Source organism: Lates calcarifer, linkage group LG18 (genome assembly GCF_001640805.2).
Source record: "Lates calcarifer isolate ASB-BC8 linkage group LG18, TLL_Latcal_v3, whole genome shotgun sequence".
NCBI classification, from domain to species: Eukaryota; Metazoa; Chordata; class Actinopteri; family Centropomidae; genus Lates; species Lates calcarifer.
In genome coordinates this window covers 2,630,019-2,651,240 of record NC_066850.1, presented here as the reverse complement: position 1 = coordinate 2,651,240, position 21,222 = coordinate 2,630,019, and the positions used below count along the sequence as shown (strand labels likewise).

Below are 21,222 nucleotides of genomic sequence, written 5' to 3'. Positions count from 1 at the left end.
AGCCAGACTAAAAATCTACGGCTGAAAATATAATTGTCTCCATATTTTGACAAATTTGAGGCTTTTATTGTGACAGCGGGACTGCCTCTCTTCAAATACTGTCATGAGTCTGCCAGACTACCTTGACACATGTGACTCACCTCTCCTTCAAAACAAAAATGACTGCCACACAGCCTCTGTGTCTGTCTCTGCTCACAGTCACCTTAGCTTAAAAGCAGTCCATGGAGTTTTTCATGTTCAGTGTTTCCCACAAAATGCTGTGTGTGTATCCTCGAGGCCTGACAAAAGTGTTCAATGAATCTGTTTTTATGTCCTTTCAATGTTAAATCTATGGGACTAGAGGCCAGAGAGAGAGAGAGATATTAATGTGAATTATGCTCCATAGCACCACTAGTGGTCAAAAACTTTGTTTCACCCATGAACAGACCACATTGCACATTTTTCCTCCCACTGAAAGATATAGTATTACTCTGAAGCACATCATTAAAGTATCCATGTTGGGAGCAACTGTGAGTACGTGGGAGTTAACTGACACTGTGGGAATTTAACTGCTAACCATGACATGCTTCTCAATTTGCATGTTGCCTGCAGGAGATGAACACACTTAAGGTACACACACCAAATGAGAGGTAAAGGAGATTAACTCACATGGGAAAAGAGACAGAGACAGAGGTTTAATGGTTCGGTCTTAGCTGAAATATATGTATTTTGGCAAGGTAAGAATGATCATTTTATGATTATTTTATCACATAGATAAAGCCTGTGCAGTAAAACAGGGAGGAATAGAGGAATAAAAAGAGAGAGATACTGCATGCCTGTAGGTAGTGCACACTAACAGCTGTTTTGGCTGAGGCTCTGGGGACAGTTTGAGTTGGGTAAATGTAACGTTTTCTGCAGGGGTAAGGAGTCTCCTGAGAATAGTCTGACAGGGCGGTTAAAATATGTTCAGCCTGTGTGTGAGGGTGTGTGTATCATTATAAACTGTATTTAACAAACAAGATTTACATTTGTAAATGTGTGTATTTATGAAAATGTGTGCGTGGAAAGCGTCTGCAGATGTGTACTTAACGAATGACTGCAAGCTTTTCTGCATGTAAGAATGTGAAGTACATGCTTTTACCGCTCTAATACTGCAAATATGTGAGGCCACTGCCAGCACAGTATGTGTGTGTTTATGGTATGGTCAATGTGTGTACATGTGTGATATCCATCACCACCTGCAGTGCTGTGTTTGGAAAGCTGGCCTTGTGGTTGTGGGCTTCTGCGCTATGTGTCTCCTCTCGCACGTCCAGGCCTCGGCAGCATTAACACGTTTACAGGCACAGGATGCGGAGCGGCTGTGGATGAGCATTCATAAATTCACTGGAGGCTTTTGGCACAGCAAGGCCAAGAGTTGCTCTCTTTCTTTCCATCTCCGCTCGTCCCTCTCTGCCTCTGCATCTGTCATCTAAAGTCTCTCTCTCTCTGCCTGTCTTTCAGAGCCTAACACAGGCTGTACTGATATAACTCAACAATACTGTTTAAGTTGAAAATCAATTATTCAATCTAATTCTGAATACAAAATTTCACAGTGTATAAACACAACACAAGCTAATGTTAGCTTGAAACTTTAGCTTGTCACGTTAGCTTGTTCCTAAAATGAAGCAGCGGAGGAACTTTACGTTTAACAAACTCTGAACCTCTGAAAAAGTACCAACCTTTACAAGACGCAGCGATACAGATATGGCAAAGACATGCTTAAGAGATTTTTTATCAATAATGTTTAAGTTTTAAATTCTCAAACATCAATAAATGGCATCAGAATTGAAAAGGTTTTATTCTCTTTCTCTCTCTGACCTTTTTTCTCACTGATTTTCTTTCCTCTTGGACCACAATGCAGCAGCGCAGCCAACAGCTACATGTGTTCAGCTACAATATGAAGAGACACAGGATTGGTTGGCTATGAATTAAGCTTAGTGCTGGGTTTAAATTTTATAGGATTTACCCGTATCCAAGCAGCCGGGCTTCTCTCTGTATTTCTATCTGCATGCCAGAGTGTGAATATCAACCACAATAGGCTCTGTTGTCAAAGCTGAGGTCTTCAGCTGCGACTATATATTCTAGGCAACATATGAGGTGGCCAACTGCATCAGAGCTCGACTCAATCTCAATACCATCTGCTTTCCACTCACACTCTAACAAATTTTTGAAAGTGTGACTTCAGCTCAAATGGGGAAAAATTTCACCGAGCATGAGCGGACGGTATTCACAGGCAAACCTGAGAAGCTAATGCTACTGCAGCAATTGAAATGTGGTGGGATAATGTGCCGACGTTTTTGAGGGTTTGGGGAAAAAAAAAAAGGGCCTGGGACCTTGAATGCCTCAGACGCATTGTCATTAGTGACTTAAGATGTGCCGATCAGACACAATCCTCCCTCAAATTGCCCTCTGTGCTGACTCTGGCTATCGGATCGAAAACGACAAGCGAGGGGAAATTTCACATCGATGCAGGGAAAAGACCTGAAGGTTAAAGATGTTAAGTTTCCATTTGGTGGAGAAAAAGGAGACTCCTGCATTCCCAGACAATGGTTCACATTCCATAACACCTCTCTGTGTCCTGTGAATCATACACACAGAGACAGACTGACTGAGGTTATCTGTTCACACACACAAAAACACACACAGCAAGGAAAATCTCAATGGAATACCTCAGATGTATGATTTTTTTTATCTGCTTGCAGGCTAAGCTAAGAACTGCTGGGATTAAACAACCACTGAATTTATCAGAGAATCAGTGACCTGAAAGATCAAATGCACAACTAAACTAGCAATTAATCAGCATCAAAACTGTTCTACACTGAAAGCTGCAAAAAGTATTTAAAGCCAGTGAAAACTTGGCATAACATTTAAGTGTTTCTCTGTAACTAAATACACAACAATCGAGGCTGCAATTCAGGTTGAAGGCTAAAATAGTTAGAGTTAGCTCACAGACTCTCAACAACAGATTCTTTATTCAAATGTTCCAAAACTCTGACTGGTGCAAGGTCCAAGTAAAACCAGTGAGAAAAGCCAGGACATACACAAAACAACCAAAACACTTGGAATATTAGTTTATGTTCATGTAGGACCCATCACTCACAGAGTTTAAAGTATAACAGGTTAATTAGAACTCACACTGAACAAGCAAAACGCAGAGATCGGGATATGCACGTTTCTAAAATGAAGTCCAATGGGGAAAACAAATCCAAAAGTCAGCTAAGAATATCTGTAAGTGAAATTAAAGATGAACTGTGAAATTATCACTCAAACTGCACATCGTAAAACTGCGAACAACTGTGACGATATAACTTTTTATGAACAGCAGCCATGGCAGCCAATTATAGGATAACGGTAAATGCCAGAACATAATGTAACAGTAGAACAACTGAAAGAAAGGTAATAAAACAGCTACGTAATGTTAGTTATACTGACAGATCTATCAGATGTTTGCCAGCATTAGCTAACAGCAGCCACTCTTGGCTGTTAGTCATACCAGACCAAGTGAGGCTTTAACAGATAAACTTCATAGTGTATTTTATTCCTTGTGAATTCAACTTTTAATCTACATGAGTAAGGTTATGTCATGTCTTCTTTCAATAGGTACATCGACTCAGTCCTGGTTGGACTTTGACCCAATGTGCTTGCCATAGCTGTGTACACAAACTTTTCCCATGCCATGAGGGATTATTAGCAACATATTGGGTGTGCTTCCAGTTTTAGCTCAAAATAAAGTGGTTTAGATAATGTGGCTTGACTCTTGGCTTGTTTATAACCTGTTTGATTGTCTAATTGCTTGTGTTTTTTTTGCCTCGATGGACTTTGTTGTAGCAACAGTTACTGGAAGGAGCAAAAAATCTTTTCTTAACCAATATAAATGATGGCAAAAACTACAAAAACTGACCCCCAAAACTGGAATTATCCTACTAAGTACAGTGTAACTCAGATATAACCCTGACGAGAATGTCATGATGATAAATCGCACTTGTTTAAATTCTATTTCAGACTGACAGATCCCTTTTGGAAAGGAAGCTGTAGCCTGATACTTTCTTCTCTTGTGTTGCCCTGATAAAAACAAATTACTCTCTATGTAGCATTCTTGAATCCTGTGTTTTATTTTCCACTGTCAGCGAGATAACCTCACTAAACTTTGAGCACACTGTCATCTGTCGTATATTTAGACTATGACTCACTGTTCTGCTGGTCCCACACATGGATGGGAATTTCACACTGTTCATCACACTTTTAAGCTGCATTAGATCTGAAGGTATTATGACCTTTCCCTTCTGCAGGGAGACAGCTGAAAACACCTGCGCTCCCCTTCAGGCTGCGGGTGTTTATGTGTCCTTAAACCTCACGCCTGAAGTTAAGTCACACTTAAACTGCAATAAAAACATTACGCTCACATGCCATATCCATCACCTGAAACACACAGGTTTTTGACAGGCAGGTTTTAGCACAGATGCTTCATTTAAACTGCATACATATCATCTTTATTCTCATTTTTGAGGGGATCTGAATAAATCCAGCTTCAGCAGCTTTCAAAATCCTACTTGAAGCATTTTAAAGTTAACCACAGAAATGAGATAATAAATTCTTATTTGTCAGCTGCTGATCCAATTTACCAAATGAAATAAGTACCAAGAGAAGTTAATGTAGCAGTTGGCTGGAGAGGAAGAAGGCTATAAAACACTGTCTTACTTTCAAATGTTGGTTTTAAGAGGGACATTTGCATTAGGAGCTGGATTCTTACTGCCCGAATCATAAATAATACTGTAAAAATGCAGCTTCTTTGTGAAACAGCAGCAAGAGCCAATACAATTCTTCTCCAGTCTTTGACTTTTAAAAGGCTTGTGTCCCTTTTAAAAGTGCACTTTCAGATGCTACACCCACAATCAGGCAGAATTGGAGAAAAGGCATTCCAAAAAGTACAAATCCCACACAAAATAGGGATGTTTGTACGGCATCAAAAGGCTACTGCTCACTGGCGGTGCTCCATATGACCAAATATGGAAGGAAAAAATGCTGCCTTTTCCCGTAACCAAACTGGGAAAAAGAAAAAAAAGGAAGGTTTTCTTGCATGCTGTGTGCACAGCGAGATAGAGCTCTCACACTCACTACACAGTGGCCACAGAGTTGGCTCCCTCTCAAAACAGCATGACTGATGGTGATGGTGGACCTGTCGTGACATCTCAGCGAACACCGTCGGGCACACACACAAATACACACACCTGCACGACTCGGGAGTCATGAAAGAGAGGCACACCAATCTTTTCACTGCGCTGACATTTCATTTTTAAACACACACAAAAGCTTTCTTCACTTTCACATACGAGCTCTATACCAGAGTCTCTGCAGCACACATTGTATCGGAGCCCCCCCTAGAAGGGAACATTCCTCTTGGTGAAAAAGCAGCCGTCTCAAACGCCACAGTCTTCTGCTTAAGTTAGAAACGGTTTGTTTATCTGGCCCCCCTTCGCTATATAGAGCGAGTCTGACATTCTCCTGCCACTGAAGCACTGCAAAAAAACAAAAAAAAAAACAGTCTATGCGGGCATGTCATTTCACGAGAAACTTATCAAATTATCTAGGACATTTTTTGGAGTGTGTGTGAGCTGCCAGCAATGGACGAAAACTGCTGGAAGATGAGGGGAAAAAACTGCAGACAGCACAGAACAAAGCAATAAATAAAGTGACTTGTGCCTCTGTTTTTACAAAACTGTCCCGCTTAACAAGTCGCTGAACCTCCGTAGTCCATCTTAAAGGAACTGTTTTACATTTTCAATACACTTATTTGCTTTAATGGCAAGAGTCAGATGAGCCCGGCTTCTAAAGCTTCTAAAGCTTCTAATGCTCACTCATTAACACTTAATATCTGGTTTGTTTAACTCATATAAAACACAAAATGTAAAAAAACATTGTGGTTTTCTGCAGGTTAGTGCTGGACTTCTTCCGAGCTGACACAGTACACATAAAACAGATTAACAATTAAGGCTGTGGTGACGGAGAACAGACGACAGCAATATATCTATTTTTTGTTTGCAGTGATATTCAGTATATGCTGAGCAGTCCTTCAAATGAAAATGTTATCTTTTTACAATCTTAAAGAAAAAATTGGGCTTTTCTAGAAATAAGTTTTTAAGTTTTCTGGCACAGAGTTAGATGAGAAGATTGACACCACTCTCATAACTGTATGTTAAATGCGAAGCTAAAGTCAGCAGGTTATTAGCTTAGCTTAGCTTAAAGACTGGAGGCAGGGGGGAACAGCTAGCCTGGCTCTGGCAAAAAGGTTAAAAAATTCCTAGCTTCATTTTTTTTCTTAATCCATACAAAAAAATAATTAAAAACAGCAACTTGTGGTTTTACACGGGTTAGCTCTTTGTCTCCTTGCTTCCAGCCTTCATGCTAAATTAAGCTAATTACCTTAGTGTAGCCTAATGTTAGTTGTAGCTAACTGTAGCTGTAGAGTTCCCCTAGCATCACAATAATATTATCAGTACTGTATTTAAAGAACAAATGAAATATCTCTCTTTAAGACAATTTTTTAAAATAGACATCTTCTGTTTCGCTGCCCAGCAATAAAAAGCAGGAACAAAGTCATAAATAAGCTATTCTGGCTCTTTCTTCTCCTGCTTACTCAGGATTCAGGCGGTTTTAGTTTTCAGCACTGCAGAAATCTCATTAAAGCACCTCCTCGAAAAAATACATCAGATATTCTATTGCAAATATCCAGAGTGTCAAATAATGTCAATAACTATGCGCCCCTGCACTTGACATGCAATAGAAACAGCCTGTTGTGTAATTCTGCAAGGACCTTGCAGTCAAGCCTTCATCTTCCTGTCACTCTGGAGCAAATGCCATGTCAGAGCAGACGTGTTATGAAGAGTCAAGACAGTATCAAAATTAGACTATAATAGACTGGTAATAGTAATAATCAAACGAGACAGGGGGAAATGAATAAATAAATGCAATTTTCCACATCATTTTCCTGTCAAAACAAAGCAGTTATGATGAATACACAAGGACAACAACACAGAGTCTCTCAGTACCTCAGGGTGTGCTGTGACATCTTTTAAGTCTATTAAATGAGACTGTAAATAAGTAATGACAGACAGCTGCTGAATGAAGCCCAAGACAAAAGAGCTGATAGCAATCTCAATGCGCTGAAAAAAATACCCATCCTCCAAGTCGTTTAATGATCTTGGAAACCTCTAACACCACTAATGGAGTTTTTTGCTTCTCATTTTAAGCAAAAAATACAACTCTACACTGAAGACAAGAACATGTGACTTGTCAAAAAGCCCCTCCTCGTCCCTCTCTTGTGTCCATTTCGAGGAGAAAAGCAGCTTCCTCTTGTTCCTTTAGGACAACCTGTCTTGACACCTGCCTTCTGTCAGAGTAAATGAGGCCTGGGCAAGGAGTCTATGTCTCCTCAACAGGACATTAATCTGCTACTAGTGAGCTGAGCAGGGAGACTAGTGCTGATATACGGTGGAGTTTAGTCTAAGCACTGCTACTGCCGACACTGCAGCTATAGAACAGTTTATCCAGCTGATGGCAATAGAGCAGAATCGAATGGAAAAGGATAAAAAGAGGACGGAACAGGGCAGATATGACCACTGCAGTGCTTAAAAACCTTGCTTTCTCTCAGCCTGTGAGGAACTGCAAAAAAAGCCAGTGTGTTTGGCTGAAAAGACCCTCAGGCAAGATCTTAAACTTGTACCGTTTTAATAAGTGCAAGTCACTCAGGATATGCACCAAAGCTCAATCACAAAAATGTAAAAGTATACGTGATTAGCATGATCCACAGCAGCCCACAGCCTCTGGTACATGAGCAATAACATGACATGCTGGAAACATTAAGTGGAACATAAAAATGTATTTCTCATAAAGCTTGAGAGGTTCCTGATGTGTTTCTCTAAGGCAAGAAAGTGCAAAGAAAGTGGTTGAGCTGAACATTTGTGACACGTTTCCTATAAAAGCCACGTTTAGGTCAGCGTGGACATGTGGCTCTCCAGGGCCGGAGAAAAATTACACTTTGGTGAAAGAGAGAGAGAAAATCGGAAGGATGAAGAAAGAAAAAAGAAAAAAAGAATATAAATGGCGGAGTGATTTATGTGGCTGAGTTAAACCACACTAAGAGAGGAAGCCTTCACATCATACCTTACATGGAAACATACATGAGGGTAGAGTGAGGCTAAAAAGCATGATGCAATGCCCCCACACACCGAGAGCCTGTTGAAAACATGACAGCTGTGTGCAAACCCTGACATGAGTTTGCCTTTTTTGCACTGGCACCACAGCCCTACCTGGAAAACACTAAAAAAAATCACTTTCACAGAGGACATATTTATTTAAATCTCTCCAAAATGTTATAAATCTTTATTTTTCCTGTCTTGTTTTAACACACAAGTCACTAAATCAAGCAGCAGAATGCCAATTTTTTCGAAGTGTGCTGCGAGGCTTTTCAAGGGTATTACATGACAAGGTATTTTTCAAAATAAGGGGCTGCATTCCTGGAGAGAGATAGGAGGAGATTAAGGAGCGGGTGGTGTTGTGGGTGGGGTGGTGGGCGAGCAAGATGACCTGACTGAGACGGTCTATTACTCACAGTGGATGTGGAGAGGTGGAGTGATCCCCTGACAGTGCTTTCAGTTCAGTCTTACTGGGAGGGGGAAATCAGAGGGTTTCTTCAGGGAACGACACATGCTACATGTGCACAAGTGAGAAAAAGGAATGATAATAGAGAGCCTTTCACCGGAGACAGTCAGGGATGTTTTGTTTTAATCCTATGACTCTCCCTCTTCCTCTCTCTCTCTCTCCATGCGGCCCTGACATGCTCTCAGCAAACTGATGCAGGGCCAAGCTGTTTAATGCGAGGATGTGCTGGGACTCCTCAGGCAGGTGTAGAAACTAAAAGCAGTACACTCACCAGTGGCAGGAACAGTGACCAAGAAAGGAAACAGTTTAAGAGGCAGTCAACAAGTTTAAGTTACAATTTCTGTCCCTGCGGAACAGTTTTGTTCACATTTGCTGCTTCTCACCAAAATGTGTTATGTGTTATAAACATAGTGTAGACCTATTACCACCATGTAAAGTTGATATGGCAAAGATGCAACATTAGCATTCATCTAGAGTCATGTTTCTGGCTACCCGGCAAATGGAACTCAAGGATTTACTCTCCTTTTAGCTCTGTTTGGGTCTCCACCAGTGTCATGGGGAAATATCTGGTTCTTAGCTGCTAAATGCTAACTGTTTGCTTGAGTGTCCTTATCAAGAGCTTTTCCACTGAAAACAGCTGCCTGCTCTGTCCGGAAACAACGATCACGAGAGCGGTGAAAGTGAAGGAAAACAATAAACCTGTGGGCTGTGGAACCAAAACAATGAGCTCTAAGGTGCTAAAAAGGTTTGCACTGAAAAGTGCAGATTTGAGGGCTAACACACACAGAAACCTGCATTCTCTGCATCAGCTGGTAGTCTTCTGATTCACTGCATTACTACATTTTGTGATCTGTTACCACCAACAACCATTAATTAGCTGAACAGTGTGACACATTTGCATTTGCTCTTATTCTTTATGTTCTATGTCTTGCATGTACTACACATTTGCAATAATCTATTGCCCTCCACTGTCTACAGAAATTGGTCTTGTATTGTCTCATTAGCAAAAATCAATTCAATACTACTTTTAGGTCTTTCTAAAAGATTGAATTCACTACTGAACTTCATGAATATTACATTAATACTTCTCTCAAGTATAAGCTGGTACAAATTGAGGGTGCAAAGAGCACATGGAGGGGAATAGTTACAAGAAAAAAAAAAGGATTGTAATAGAAAAAGCCGGAGCATAGCTCTTGACAAAGGACTGCAGAAGTCAGCACAAAATTCAGCGGAGTACACCAGTCCTAATCCCAGTCCACCTACACTGGTTGACAGATACGATGCCAGGAACTAGAAATATGAAGCTCTTTGATTCAGGCAAAGATGAAATCCCAACAAATATCACACCTCTGTGGAAAACGTGGCTTATTTCCCAGCTTCCAGTGCTTTGTAGTATCAAATTTTAAGATATTAAAGCATCAGCATTGCTTTTGACTCAGCGGATGCACATTCTCTAAGTGGCAGAGAGCTCACCTCTTCTTCCAAAAAATACATTCCACTCTCCTCATACCTCAAATCCTTTCAGGGCTCTGCAGGGCTAAAGTTCACTAGCTTTACCAGATCTCATTTTCGTGCATGGCTATGCTGGCTGTTATTATTAGCGTGGCAGTCAGCCAGCTTGGACGGGTACACGTCTTCTGTCCCCCTCAATCCCCCTCGAGGTGAAAGGCCTGAGCCAGGGTCTTTAATCTGCAGGTATACAGTAGGTAACGTCTGCCACTTTATACTCTGCACTCCTTGCATGTGTGTTCGTACTGTGTCCATTGTTCCTGTCAGTCTAGAGGTGAAAAAAACAGCAAGAGATCTTCATACCTGCAGTTTACAGGGAAGAGCCTCTAACCCTGTCCTTCAGGAGACTTACCCCTCCTCTGTCTCTATTCCTTCTCTCTTTCTGTGGTTATGTGACTTTGGGATCCATTGCCAGAAATTCCAGGAAACCCTAGAGCTTCATGAGACATAACAAAGCTCTCTCTCTTCCTCTGTCTTTGTCTCTTTCACTGTAGATTACACTAAGTTTCTCTGTCTGCCTTCTGCAGGCCTGGAAGCTCTGCAGCTCATTCTCCCTGGGAGCTGAAAGTAATTTTATTCAGTGGCTGATTGACTCATATCATACCATTTTAAATGCTGGAGTTTCTTACTTTTAATGCCTGCGCTAATTCCAGACCACACACTATTTAGACCATGGAAGACGCAATCATCATTGAATGCCATTAGCATGATGTGGCATTTACTGCTAAATTGAGGATAAAATCCAGCTTTAGAGGTTAATACATGTGCGGTATTTAAGCCTCCTAATTCCTAAATTTATTAGAATAACACATATCTCAGACAGCCATGAAATTGTAAATAATTGAGCGGTGCTCTTAGGAGGCTTCTCTGGTTGCTCCGTTGAGGTTGCTGCTAGCTTTTTTTTTTTTAGCTGATGGCAAAACTGGAAATGAGATTTGGTTCACAAAGCAGCGGGGCTAAATGGGAATAAATCCAAAACCACAGCCGACCTCCCTCCCCTCCGACACTAATCTGTCCGTGGGGGGGTTCACCCATCTCCTCTTGCTCGAAATTGTCTCCTCCACCTGGGTCACCCCTGGTCTCAAACCCATGAATGCATGTCTGAACCCCCCTCATACACACAGACAGGCACCTACAGACATACCTATCCACCCCCACCCACCACCCACCTTGTGTTTATGTTCAGAGCTTGAGTGACTGGTATTTCATTTCGGCCTGCCCGGAGCCCTTTTGCACAGTTTGGCTTGGCCAGTGTACCATTACTGGTCATTAAGTCTAACCTGAACTAATAGGGGCCCATTTTCCAAGGTGGTCTCCCAGGTGGCTGTCACAGGAGTGAGTGGCACTGCGGGGCTCAGGAGCTCGACTCAGGCACACACTCATGGGTCTCATGAAAAATCTGCCGGGACGCAAGCCAGACTCCATCATACATTAGACGCAGACTCTTTGACAACAAGAACCCATTGTTCTGGGGGAGGGCGGGAGGGCGTCTGGGTGTTTTGTTTCTCATTAAGGCAGGTTTAATGAGGCCAGCCAGAATGATCCCATCCCTCCTATGCACTCTGCCGAATTCGTACCTTCTTCAACATCTGATCTAATGAATCACAGACAGTCCTCCTAAAACCATTTGCTCCCCTGTAAATAAAACCAAGTCAGACCAAGAAACACGACACTGATATATTGATATTCAGCCTATTAGCACGGAGAGCTACACCAATACATCATTCAGGCTAATATATTGACTGATATTAGCCTGTTGCTACTTCTCGTATTGGGATACAGGTTTGCCATTACATTGGTTGTCCATTGGAGAGTAATGATTACACAAATCTGTATTCAAGGGATCCTCATCAAAACTGTTAAGGAAAGTGACCCCCAAATATTTCGACCGAAACAGTCGACTGATTGTTGTTGTTTCTATCGACCAAACGATGCAGCTCATCACACACCTTCAACTGATTCCTGCACCTAATATACTGTCACTTGTATTCTATGTACATGATGGTACTTTGCCATTAAAGGGCACTAAATAGCTTTAATAGCATTCAAAACAAAGACTCGTCACATAGGCAGTATAACTACCTTCAAATTCCACATATATTATCTTAGCATATAACTATGTATGTTTTAGCTGTGCTCTCCTCCGTGTGACATGTCATCATTAATCAGAGGAGAAGCAGCCATTAGTCTAAACGTGGGGGTAATTAATCCACGCTTGCAATTCAACCATTAGACGTCATGCTCAATTTGTGCAGAGAGCTGTGTACTGGGTAAATAAGTGGAGATGATGGGACCCGCTGTTATTCCTGAATAGCATGGCATCTCAGTTGGTCTGATAGTGCTGAGGTGCTAATGTGCATCTCCAAGAAAGCTTTGATCAAAACTAGCGAGTGAACACGAAGTTCAAGTGGACAGTGCAACTTAAAATGAAACCAGAGTGAAATGAATTACTGTCTCTATTAAATAATTGCATTCATGTGTCTTTTTACGAAGGAAATTTGTGAACTTTGCTGTCTGATCAGAGGATAATCATACGCATATGTATCTCAGTCATAAAAAATGTGACTGGACTTCAGCATTAAAGCCAAACCATAAGCCTCCAACAAGGTTAAACTGCAGTAGGGCATACAGCATGAATCAGCCCTTAGTTTAATAAGTACCATTTGGCTGTCACCTCGGCGGCCGTAGAGCTGCTCTATTACAGTAAAGCCCCTCCAGTACAGAGCTGGGGTTATTCAATAAAAACCTGACTGAGTGTTTCTCCCAATCACCACTGGCAGATCTCTGATGAGGTAAAGAGCTCTCCTATGCCAGCCTCTGTCCCTGCGGAGCACTGTCTGATTAAAATGGTTTTCTGAGACCATATTTTTGTTCTCCTTGTCCCCTTGCCAGACACGAGCTTGAGTACAGAGAGAAAAATTGACAAATTACCTAATGCATACTGAATGAATCCACAAAAAAACAGATCTAATCTTTAAAGGTCTCCTGTATGCAGATAGATGAGAGATTGTGACGTCTTTGAAAAATCGTTGGTATCTATGTCTGAAGGAAACAGGAAGAGAATGAGAGTGTGCCTAAACATACTCTACATTTGTTACTGGTGTTGAGGGAGGAATGGTTTTGCATCAGCCGTTCTGCACTTTTGATCTTCAGCCTTAATCACTCTCAACCCCCGCCACCCCCACCCTTTCACCCTCCCCCCGCCACTTATCTTACCCGCTCCCAACAGGGCCGTGACATGTGAAGTGGAAAGAAATGGCAACAGTGGAGTGGCGCACTAACCCGGCTTTCTTACTCTCCTGTCCTCTCGCCTTGCTTGTAATACATTCCTCAGCAATCCTCGGAGGCTCATATGTAAATGCCCGAGTATGCTTCTGATTAGGAGGCACAAAGAGTACACTCTATAAATGCACTCTTAAACAATTACCACTGCTCCCGACTGCAGCCCCGACACAGACCCCAGACTGTGCTGCTGCCTCACTGGCTTATTCAGGTGGGAAAGATGGATACAGACCATTTACAACAGTGGGCCTTGCTGTAAGACCCACATGTAGAGTTTGATATGGACTGTGAAGGTTTACCATACATTATGAATGACTGATGAATCATTTGAAGCTGCTATAATCACTATTTTTACATTAACAATGGATCAAACAGCTGTGTAATGTGAAAAATGGTCATCATAGTGACAAATCCACAGAGAATAATTACACAACACAGACAGTTTTAGTGTGTTTCTGCTCATTGTTTTGGTTTAAGGATTTTTACTTTACTTTACTTTTATCGTTGATTTATTCATATCGCACTTATCGGTGTTGTTTCCAGAAACAGCAACCAACTAGTAAAAAACTCACTGTACGCTACCTGGCCAGCATTAGACAAAGTTAGCAACTAGCATTTAGCAGGCTAAAGAGCAAGACATTTCACTCAGGAGTTTGTGGAGCTAAAAGGGAAGAGAAACACAGCTCCAAGTCGTTTCATGTCTGCTGGATGTGCAGCTACTTGCTAACATGTCAGCCGTAGCATCTTAAAAAGAGACTACATGTCAGTGTATGTTTACAATTTATTTACACTAAATGCTAAACATTTTCCAGACACTTCCACCTTCTCAAATGTGAGAACTTGCTGCTTTTCTCTGTTTTATACTTTTATTAATCAAATAACTTTGGGTTGTGGGTTGTTGGTCAGACAAAGCAATGTATTTGAAGGCGTAACCTTCAACTCTTGGAACTTGGGACCAAGTATAGACTGGACAAATAAGTGATTAATCAAGAAAACAGTCAGAGGATTCAATGGAAAAATAACCGCAGCCCTCAATATATTAATGAGTTGTGAGACCATTGGACCATTAGATTTTACATCAAGACTTAAAATAAATGTTCAAATAGTTTGAACTTGGTTTGAATAAAAAACACCCTAAACTTTGAAGCTCTTCCAGAGAATGAAACAGAAGTCTGACTCATGTGAATACCCATGTAAGGACACAGTGATTGTTTTATGTGTATGAGGTAAGCCCTCACTTTCATCATTACCACATACAAGCCTGATCTCGCGCTCGCCAGTTCTCACTCCCATGATGGCGGACGTCCAACGCGGACTCTCCGAGCTGTCCTTCACGTTCACCGCACACACTTCAACACACACAGCACCTCTACAGCCACAAGCATAAATCCAGCCGGCCTATAACTGACCCACACACTGCCCTGTCTGTTTTCCCCCATGCGATTCATAGAGCGGTTAACCTTGCTAACTGTGTAAACACATGACCTCACTGGTCTTTTGTGGTATTTTTCACACATGCCGCTGGGATTTACATCACCTTATTACCTCCATGTTCCCTTAAATTCCCCGATACCCAAAAATATGGGACTTTTAAAAGGTGATTTGACAGGCTCTTGATTAGCAATGTTTGTTTAGTTTTGGGACGCTATGGGAGGAAGACGATAGGCCGAGAGTGGAAGAGAGGAGGAGGGAGGTGAAGGGAGGACACAGGGGAAAGAATGGAAAGCTGGCGAGGAGAAGAAGTAGAGTGAAGTGAGAATGAACGTTATAGTAATCATTTCTTTTTGGGAGAAGAGGGCTGAGGTAGAATAGATTGGTGACAAAGGAACGGAGAGAGGCGAGGGGAAAGTTAATGTAGCTGTTAGGAGAGACACGAGTAAGGTGGTTTCTCTGCCACAGGGACACACTGTGCACGTCTGAGGTCCCAGTGGGAGGACGCTGAAAGGAAAACACAAGGCCAATCAGCTAACAGAGACATTTCCTGTGCTTGTTTTATCAGATGAGAAGAAGCCCAAAGGCTAAATGTCCCTCTCGACACTGTTGTACACTTCTCTGAATAACTCGCTTTGGGGAACGAAGGGAAGAACATGCATCTTTGTAGGATGACATCAGAAGCACTGCTTAGGAGCACTGACCTCACTCTCGCGCAATCAATCATCCACAAAAACCCCAAGAAATGTAGACCATGTGACTAAGAGAGGAGGTTTTACCTTTTAAGATATAAAGCAAGGCTGCCTGATGAATTAAATCATCACCCAGTTAGAAAAAAAAGATTTAGTTAAGGGGAAAAGAATACAATAGTGTTTTTTTTAATAGCTATGAAACTTCTGGCAGAGCTTGGCATCTGGCAACTGGCAGATGGCAGACCAATATGCCAATTACCAACACCGACATGCCATGCTGCCTATTAGGTAATCTGGCCTTGAGTGATAGCACTTTAAAGTCAGAAAACGACACGAGTGCAAGGCTGATCTAACAAACCCTCTTCATCAGAGTGTGACTAAAGCCCAGAGGAATTCAAACACAGGTCTTTCATGCCCACATGACTGCTTTCAGTCAGGAGAATCCAAGTTTGGGAAACAGTTTGGGAAGAGAGGAAGTAAAGATACAGATCCTTGGGGGAAGGATCATTGTGAAATTCTTTTTTGCATGCGCAGTGAGTTGAATCTGTGGCTTGAAAACAGCTATGTAAATGTGGTCTGATTAAATAACACTTAATTTGGTGGTGAATCCATTATAGGTCAGAGTATGAGTCGACTAAAAGACGAGAGACAATTAGACTAAGCATTCTCTGTCACCCAAGAGACAAACAGAGTCTAATTGTGCAGTGAACAAATGGCAGAACATCCAAGAGCAGTGTGGATATTCCTCTACAGAACTGTTCCATGTCATCTTGGCTGCATACTGAGGAACAACAAACAGAATATAAAGCTAAATTACACAGAGGGAAATTTCATGGCATGAGAGGTTTTTCTTTTTAAAATGGCAACTAACAGGAATTTAGGATTTATATCACAAACATCTGCAAAACCCGTACTGCATATTTTCCAGGACCTAAATAAACATCCTCTAAGGTTTCATGCCCTCGTGTGACTTCACAAGCAATTAAGCGGCACTACCAGTTTCTGTCTACCACTTGTTGACCGTCGTTACTCGGTGAAAGAGTTAAGAATTCTTTTCCAGCTCGAGATCTGCCCGTCCGTCCAAGCTCACCATATTATACAACTTAGTGTGCGGTTCTGGATGCAGCGCATTCAAATTACATGCTATCGAATTCAAAGGCGAGGGGGAACAGAACGAGTACGCTGTGGGGCTCGAGTCCAGGGCCAGAGTCCCATGAGCGCTAGGCTGCGTGTCAATCACAATCACTTCAAATGAGCTGAACCCTGTCCTACTCCTGCTGTTGTCCAGAAGACACAAACCTTAAACCTAAATCAACTTTGCTCCAAGTAAGCGGTGGACACTGATGACAAGGACAGCATTGATGAAACAGAGAGCACTCATTTAGCTTGTGGCTCTGCAGGCATTGTTGGGCTGTATCTCTATCTCAAACCATATCCTTAGAGCATATAAAGTCTGCATAAAATTAAGCCAAGGAGCAAAAAGTCTAGAACACAGGAAACATGCTTGACATAGTTTCACTGGTCCATTATGAGAAGAAACCAGAAAATAGCTCTGGCACCTGCTGTGCAGGAACAATGTATGTTTGAACCGACGTGTCAGCATGTGATCACTGGAAACTGAACCACAATTGAAAAACCTTAACACCGAACATAGCATAGGTAAACATCTATTTAAAAAAAGAACAGAATGGTCCGATCATTTGTGTTAGAAAATTATCTTTGCCAGTTTTCCACTCTATTCAAATTCAGTTTGCCACTTGGTTGGCTGCCTTAGCTCAGTGGTGGTAAGAAACTATTGCCTTGCAGGAAAACTCTGGATTCTTGCTTTGGAACGTGATACTGTGCTGGATTATGAGTATCTAGGATCAAACTATAACAAAGCACCCACATATACTGCATGCATGTAAACGCATCAGCTGCACATGGACTGATTCATGAATGTTCCATGCTTTAGCAGATGTTGATTATGATTAAAATAAGGCACAATAATCACCTGATCCAACATTTAACTTTAATCAAGTGCATGAGAGAAGGGAGAGGAGGGAGGGAGAAGCAGAGGCAGCCAGCATACAGTAACTAGAAGCCTTCACCGCACTGTGCAGTCCAGAGCCAGACTCCGGAAATGCATGGCAGTGTTCCCTACATCCTGCCCGCCCAGCCCTAACCCTGGCCCTGGCTCTCGCCCCACACTGCCAAACCCCTGTTATCACTCTGTGCAATTACCTCCAGATTCCTCTGCACCCATATCATATCGTGCCAATTATAAAATCCCTTTCTAAGTACACTACAAAGCACTAACATACATTTGACTGTAAAGCCTGTTGTTTTCTGTGTGTTTCAGCCCACAAAGAGCTGTGTGAGAATGTATGTATTTGTTGATTCTCAACCAGAGGTGTTTCAGCAGTTGTCAGGAAGTACTTGCAAAAGTAGAGTGGGTCAACTAATCTGACAAAACAGAAATAATGATCTGATGAAAAATATATCCACATGGTGAGTCAGCAGTAACACAAATATTACATGTTGATTGAGAGAACTGCTTAGCAAGTAACAGAGGAGTTTAAACAGTTAGCTAAGAGAATGGATTCCTGGTTGAAACAATTAATGAAAAGTAATGCACAAATGGCTTAAATAGTTAGCAAAATGTAATGATACATGGTTAGTTTATGGTTTATACAGCTAGCCAAACGTAATGGATAAATGGCTGACATATTAGCTCAAAGAAATGGCTAAATGTTTGAAATAAATGGTTAGAAACAATGAATAAATGGCAGACGGACTAACAGTTGAAATGTAACAGAAAGTATGAGACAACTGGAGAAACATATATTGATTGCAGAGAAATGGCTGAAATAGTTCAAGCTGAAATGTCCAGTTTCTGCTTCTCCAATGTGACCTACACACTGACAGTTCAGCTACATGAAGAAAGTGCTGGAGTTATATTCACTTATACAGTGTTAAACAGCATTCAGTCTGAAAACAGTTCAAATGAACACATCTGGAAAAGCATGTTGGTGTTGATGAAGGGGTACTTAGCTCGTCTGACAGGGCTGTGGGGGTACATCAGACAAAAACGTTGGGAACCACTGTACTGGGGGATTGTTATGCATTGCATTCCAGAGGCTATTCCAATCATCTGTCACCAGGTTGGGCCTGCACCTTATAAGGAGTGGAGGGCATTCTCCACGTGTTTTCCAAACACTGCACAACTTATCAGATACAGTTTCATGGACAATTACTATGCTGTCTCTAGCCCCAAAGCATTAAAAAAAAGAAAGAAAAGAGAACCTACAGATCTACCCTCTGTGGCTCCCTCCCTCCACCCTCTTCCATTTTCCATGCTTCCATTTCACAGATACTACTATGTAATAAAGCCGAGATCAAAAGACTCGCTGCCCAACTCCAGTACAATGAGAGCTGAGGACTCTTTTGCCTCAGGGGTGGTGGGATTGCAAAGAATGTGATACCTTGAAACGATGAGAAGTGGATTCATCTGCGAATGAGCGGGCCTACCTTTTGCAAGCCTGCCCCATGGCTTTGTCTGCAGGAGATGCTGGATGTGTTTAAAGTTCATGCACCAGAGGACAATTGCCTCCCGGAAGTCAACGTGATCTTCTGGTCAAATTTGATCTGCGAGTGGCATGTGGTGTGCTGGTAGGCATATGAGGCCCATCTTTGCCTTTAGCCAACTTTGTACACTTTCCACATGTCAAATTTCAGCAGTTTGTCCACATTGTGCTGTTACAGGGCAAGAACACAGCTTCACTTTAGGGTTTGGGGGAGAAAGAATGTTATTAACACCCAAAAACTGTCTTATAAAGCTGATTCAGGCTGTAGTTAGTGCCATGAGAAACTTGGCTGGCCGGGGGCTTGGAGACACCCCCTCCTCCTCCTCCTCTGCCCTTCATACTTTGTTCGATAAGAATCTGAAGGAGCGAGCGCGCGTTACAGGAGTGCACATAATTCTTTTTCTTAGTGAATTCTCGCGTCTTAGAAAACATTAACAAGACATCGCCACTGCTCTGAGCCGTAGAAAAGTTTGTCGTGGTCGCAGTCATGAGTTTACTTCGCCTTCAGTCAACTGCTGGCGTGGAAAGCGCACAAAAGAGGGAGCGGCAAGATATTGTGAAAAGTATCAGCAGCAGCAGCAGCAGCCCATGCGCACAGTGGAGACCCAGGATGTGATATTCTCCCATCGCCAAATAATGCATCGTACTTTTCTCTCGCTAAAGCATCAGCGGGTCATGAACTCTCCTCCGCAGGACGTCTACAAAAGTGTAAGAGTTGAGTGTGAAGGCAGTTAGAAAGGCTTTGCTCTTACCTGTGGATCTTAACGGGACAAAGTAGAGCTGTAGAGTCGAGTGAGAGGAGAGGAGAGAGAGCCAGTCTGCAGTCGGTCCTCCACTACACTCAATGATAAAACCAAACTGAATACCCGGTTCAAGCCCCTCCCTTTAAGATATAATCGCACATCTACTCTTGGCTGACTTGTCCGCTCCAGTCTGCTCTTGCAACGCTAAGCTACTGCTCAGACCTCACTCACAAAACATTTACTAAGCCCGTCTGAGTCCGAAATGAAAAGTGAAATGTGTCAACTCTGAGAAGAACTCGTGCAACGGCCCCAACAGCTAAAAGTGACTTTAGGCAGAAAGTGCCCTTTTTGGTTATCCTTCGAGGGGCCTCTCAAAGAAAATGATCTGTCAGGACTGATCATGTGAAATGTTAATCTTGGACAAAAAGGAGGGCTGCTGGCCCACAGGCAGAGCAGCAGGCCTGAAAGGCTTCAGTGATGTGCTGGCACATTAATAACAGAGGTGTAATTGACCTCACCCGTTTTATCAATACTATTACACTACACTTTTTCAATTAAAATAAATGTAGGCTACTGTGTTCAATCGTTACGAGCTAACATGAAACTCAGGGTTTTTTATATATTACCATTACACTTGAGTCACACAGCTCACTGGCTTCTGATTTTCTGAAAATATGTGGTGATACTTGTGGTACGATTTAACTGATTTCAACCTGTTTCCCAAGTTGTCCCTCATTTTCTAACAAAGACTGTAAATGCGTGTACATGTGTACAGAGCAAACCAGAATGAAACATTTATCATTATATTAATATTATGAAATAACCTAATGATATTTTGCTTGTGTTTAACTGTGTCGTCCCTCAGTTGTAAGTCGCTGTGGATTAAAGCATCTGCCACACGAGCAAATGTAAATTTATGTAAATGGTAACAAGACTTCGTCTACAGCCTGTACAACAGCCAGCATTTAGATTGGAACGAAATAACTTTAGTGTTTTTAAATAGCTAAATGCTAATGTGAGCATGCTCACAATGACAACATGCTGGTTGAGCAGGTAATGCTCACCATGTCTGCCATCTTTGTTTGCATGTTATTTGAGGCTGTTGGGGAATTTGGACAAACCAAAGTTGAATAAAATGTGAAATTTTGACCTCTCAGTGGCGCTAAATGAAAAGTCAGGGATAACAATCCCTCCTGTAGCTGACATAAATGTGTGTGTGAAATTTTATGGCAAACCTTCTGATCAGCATTTCAGTTTGAACCAAAAATGCTGTTAACTTGGTAAAAAAAAATGTAAGGACATTTGTCGTTTCTGGTTACCTAG

General features: G+C 41.9%; 1 protein-coding gene across 1 annotated transcript in view; it reads right to left on the bottom strand.

The window, feature by feature from the left end:
* Positions 1–20,065, bottom strand: part of cald1a (caldesmon 1a) — a 51,003-nt gene extending 30,938 nt beyond the window's left edge. Inside the window, 1 exon segment of the mRNA XM_051077549.1 lies at positions 19,909–20,065. The gene's annotated coding sequence lies outside the window, so the exon portion shown is untranslated.
* Positions 20,066–21,222: the final 1,157 nt, after the last annotated feature.